We start from the raw sequence: 5,475 nt of genomic DNA, 5'->3' as shown, positions 1-5,475 counted from the left end.
AACCGGACATGCATTGTCGGTGTCAAAACTGGTGGATCTCGGGTAGGGGGGGCGAACTGTGCGTCTAGGCGGATGGTAACAAGAGACGGGGGACACGATGTTTTTACCCAGGTTCGGGCCCTCTCGATGGAGGCAAAACCTTACTCCTGCTTGATTGATCTTGATGATATGAGTATTACAAGAGTTGATCTACCACGAGATCAAAGAGGCTAAACCTTAGAAGCTAGCCTATGGTATGATTGTTGTTCTTGGTCCTACGGACTAAACCCTCCGATTTATATAGACACCGGAGGGGGCTAGGGTTACACAGAGTCGGTTACAAGGAAAGATATCTACATATCCATATTGCCAAGCTTGCCTTTCACGCCAAGGAGAGTCTCATCCGGACACGGGACGAAGTCTTTAATCTTGTATCTTCATAATCCAACAGTCCATCCAAAGGATATAATCCGGCTGTCCGGATACCCCCTATTCCAGAACTCCCTCAGCAGCCCCTGAACCAGGTGAGGGAGTCCTAGATTAGGGGGTCTCTGGACAGCCGGACTATCTCCATTGGCCGGACTGTTAGACTATGAAGATATAAGATTGAACACTTCGTCTCGTGTCCGGATGGGACTCTACTTGGCGTGGAAGGCAAGCTAGGCAATACGGATATGGATACCTCCTCCTTTGTAACTGACCTTGTATAACCCTAACCCTCTCCGGTGTCTATATAAACCAAAGGGTTTTAGTCCATAGGACGACAACAACCATAACATACAATCATACCATAGGCTAGCTTCTAGGGTTTAGCCTCTCTGATCTCGTGGTAGATCTACTCTTGTACTACCCATATCATCAATATCAATCAAGCAGGATGTAGGGTTTTACCTCCATCAAGAGGGCCCGAACCTGGGTAAAGCATTGTGTCCCCTGCCTCCTGTTACCATCTGGCCTAGACGCACAGTTCGAGACCCCCTACCCGAGATCCGCCGGTTTTGACACCGACATTGGTGCTTTCATTGAGAGTTCCTCTGTGTCGTCGCCGTTAGGCTTGTTGGCTCCTACTATCATTAATAGCGATGTGGTCCAGGGTGAGACTTTTCTTCCCGGACAGATCTTCGTATTCGGCGGCTTTGCACTGCGGGCTAATTCGCTTGGCCATATGGAGCAGATTGAAAGCTACGCCCCTGGCCATCAGGTCAGATTTGGAGGTTTGAACTACACGACCGACATCCACGGAGACTTGATCTTCGACAGATTCGAGCCACAGCCGGGCGCGCCGCACTGTCACGATGTGTATGACCTAGCTCTGCCGCCGAACAGTACCCCAGAGGCCGCGCCCGCTCAGCTTCGACCCTTAGCTCAGAGCCAACTGCGCCAATCAAGAATGGGTGGTTAGACACCGCCTCAGGGGCTGCAGTCTCAACGGCGATCGAGCCGAACACCAGCCTAACCCTCTGCGCAGCCCGTGACTCCAAGGTGTCGGACTCTTTTCCGGACTCTGAACCATCCGCGCCCCTACCAATCGAATCCGATTGGGCACCGATCATGGAATTCACCGCCGCAGACATCTTTCAGCACTCGCCCTTCGGCGACATCTTGAATTCACTAAGGTCTCTCTCTTTGTCAGGAGGCCGGATTATGGCCAACGGGATTGGGATGCGGACGACGAAGAAATTCGACGCCCACCCACCACCCACTTCGTAGCCATTATCGATGATTTAACCGACATGCTCGACTTCGACTCCGAAGACATCGACGGTATGGACGATGATGTAGGAGACGAACATGAACCAGCGCCTATAGGGCACCGGAAAGCCACCTCGTCATATGACATATACATGGTGGATACACCCAACGAAGGTAATAGCGACGAGATAGCGGAGGATGACCCCTCCAAGAAGCAACCCAAGCGCCGACGTCAGCGGCGCCGCTCTAAGTCCCGCCAAAGCAAAAGTGGTGATACCGGCACAGGAGATAATAACACTCCGGATAGTGCCGAAGACAAAAACAATCCCCTCCAACAAGATTTAGAGCAGGAGGATGAAGGAGCCAGCTCTCCTGAGAGAGCAGCAGACGGAGAGGAGGAGGATGACAATTACATCCCTCCTCCGAAGACGAGGCAAGCCTCGGCAACGATGAATTCGTCGTACCAGAGGATCCCGTCGAACAAGAGCGCTTCAAGCGCCGGCTTATGGCCATGGCAAATAGCCTGAAGAAAAAGCAGCAGCAGCTTCAAGCTAATCAAGATCTGCTAGCTGACAGATGGACTGAAGTCCTCGTGGCCGAGGAATATAAACTCGAGCGCCCCTCCAAGAATTACCCAAAGTGCAGGTTACTACCCCGACTGGAGGAAGAAGCGTATGATACGGCTGATCGGCCACCTCGTGGCCGCGATAGAGAGGCATTCCAGCCAAAAGCTCAGCCTCCACCCCGACGCCATTCAAATAAAAAGGCATGGGGAGATACGCCAGACCTGCGAGACATATTGGAGGACAAAGCAAAGCATGCAAGATCGATCTACGGATCACGACGGTGCACCACTCTGTGAGACAATAAACGTCATGCCAGATACAGTAAAAGCAAATCCGGCCGGGCCGAACACAGCGAGCAAGACCCATTCGAGTTGCGTTGCAATATAGCCCAATACAGAGGCGCCGCACACCCCTTATGCTTCACAGACGAAATAATGGAACATCAATTCCCAAAAGGTTTCAAACCTGTAAATATTGAATCATACGACAGCACAACAGATCCCGCAGTATGGATTGAGGATTTCCTCCTCCACATCCACATGGCCCGCGGTGATGACTTACACGCCATCAAATACCTCCCACTAAAGCTCAAAGGACCAGCGCGGCATTGGCTTAACAGCTTGCCAGCGGACTCCATTAGCTGTTGGGAAGATCTCGAAGCCGCATTCCTCGATAACTTTTAGGGCACTTATGTGCAACCACCAGACGCCGACGACTTGAGCCACATAATTCAACAGCCAGAAGAGTCGGCCAGGCAATTCTAGACTCAGTTTCTTACAAAGAAAAATCAAATCGTCGATTGTTCGGATGCAGAGGCCTTAGCGGCTTTCAAACACAACATCCGAGACGAGTGGCTAGGCCGGCACCTTGGTCAGGAAAAGCCGAAATCTATGGCAGCTCTCACGACGCTCATGACCCGCTTTTGTGCAGGAGAAGACAGCTGGCTGGCTCGCAGTAATAACATATCAAAGAACCATGGTACCTCAGATACCAAAGACGGCAATAGCAGGTCATGTCGCAACAAACATAAGCGCCGCATTAACAGCAAAAATACTGAGGATGCGGTAGTCAATGCCGGATTCAAAGGCTCTAAACCTGGTCAGCGGAAAAAGACATTCAAACAAAGTACGCTGGGTCCGTCCAGCTTGGACCGTATACTCGATCACTCGTGTCAAATACACGGCACCCCATACAAGCCAGCCAATCACACCAACAGGGATTGTTGGGTGTTCAAGCAGGTCGGCAAGTTAATTGCCGAAAACAAGGACAAGGGGCCGCATAGCGATGACGAGGAGGAGCCCCGGTAGCCGCACACCGGAGGGCAGAAGAGGTTTCCCCCGCAAGTGCGGACAGTGAACATGATATACGCGACCCACATCCCCAAGAGGGAGCGGAAGCGTGCGCTCAGGGACGTATATGCGTTGGAGCCAGTCGCCCCATAGTTCAACCCTTGGTCCTCCTGTCCGATCACCTTCGATCGCAGGGACCACCCCACTAGTATCCGTCATGGCGGATTTGCCCCACTGGTCCTAGACCCAATCATTGACGGATTCCACCTCACTCGAGTCCTTATGGACGGCGGCAGCAGCCTGAACCTGCTTTATCAGGACACAGTGCGCAAAATGGGTATAGACCCCTCAAGGATCAAACCCACAAAAACGACCTTTAAAGGCGTCATTCCAGGTGTGGAGGCCCATTGCACAGGCTCAATTACACTGGAAGTGGTCTTCGGATCCCCAGATAACTTCCAAAGCGAAGAGTTAATCTTCGATATAGTCATGTTCCACAGTGGTTATCATGCACTGCTCGGGCGAACCGCATTTTCTAGATTCAATGCGGTACCGCATTATGCATACCTCAAGCTCAAGATGCCAGGACCTCACGGAGTTATTACAGTAAATGGAAACACAGAGCGCTCCCTCCAAACAGAGGAGCACACCACGGCCCTTGCAGCAGAAGCACAAAGCAGCCTCTCAAGGCAATCAACCAGTTCGGCGCTTCAAAGCCCGGACACCTTCAAGCGCGCTCGAAGCAATCGGCAAATAGACCACCTGGCGCGATCTGAGCTCGCGTAGCAATACGGCGGCCACCCCAATCCCATCCCAATGGTGAAACTCGTGCCGCGCGTACATAATTACGCATTAAAAATACCATGGGCACAGGTGGGGAGGGGGCACAACTGCGGCACGCCCCAAGACGCAGCTTAAACCGCACTAGGGGCTTCCCGTTTGGTTATTTTTTTCTTTTCTTTTCAGGACCTTAATCTCTGGAAACACTGTCCGGCAACACTATTGCCGAACACATGATGCAGCAACCAAGGAGGCAGACAGCTAAGTCATACCACGGAATTCCCAGGTTGATTACAGTAACGAGCGAAATATTCGATTTCATATCATTCCTCAGCTTGCCCTTGGAGGGGACATAGTCCTACTCTTTGCTTATCGCACTATCTATATCACTCTGCTTTAACGCAATTTTTTAATAAGCAATGCATGACATTACGACTATTATTGCATTCGTGTTATATATATGTGTGTGTGTGTGTGTTCATTAATGACGCCTTGCAACCGTACACCTTGGTATGGCTAATATACCAGGGGCTTACGTACCTCACAATACGGTGTGACAAGTCCGAACACTTTCACAAGTGCGGCACCCCGAACTTATAGCATTATATGCATCAGCTCCGAATCATGTCTTTGGTCAAATGTTGGGTTTGCCCGGCTCCTATGTTTTGGTACCTTACGTTCCGCTCTATCGGCTAAGGTAGCGCTAGGAGAACTACTGCGATTGTGCCCCAGTTCTGCTGGGTTCAGCACCTCAGTAGGGAAAGCTAAAATAGACTATCATGATAAGGCGAGAGACTGGTCGCTGTTCGGCGAGGTTTTCGAGTCCCTAAAGACTTATGCCGCTTAGAGCGAGGGGCCAGCCCTGTCTGGCTTAAAGGCATGTATCGCGCCCCAAATTCAGCCTTCCGAATACCAGGGGCTTCGCTGAAATTTAAAATTATAGAATTCTATGGCTAAGTGAGAGTGATAAAGCATTATTATTCTGGTTGCCTTGTTCGTTGTGCTGAGCACCTCCCTCGAAGGACCCAAACATGGGAACAAGAGTGCTCAGGTTTATCGCGAACACCCCAGCACTCGTGGCATGGGGGCAGAAGCCAAGGACTAGCCATCTCTCAGATTGGATAAACAGCCAAACAGAAGGTAATATTTTTAATTCAAACAAGCGTTGC

Source organism: Triticum aestivum, chromosome 6A, assembly GCF_018294505.1.
Source record: "Triticum aestivum cultivar Chinese Spring chromosome 6A, IWGSC CS RefSeq v2.1, whole genome shotgun sequence".
Taxonomy (NCBI): Eukaryota; Viridiplantae; Streptophyta; class Magnoliopsida; order Poales; family Poaceae; genus Triticum; species Triticum aestivum.
The sequence above is the reverse complement of the archived record's forward strand: the minus strand, read 5'-3'. Positions refer to the sequence as shown.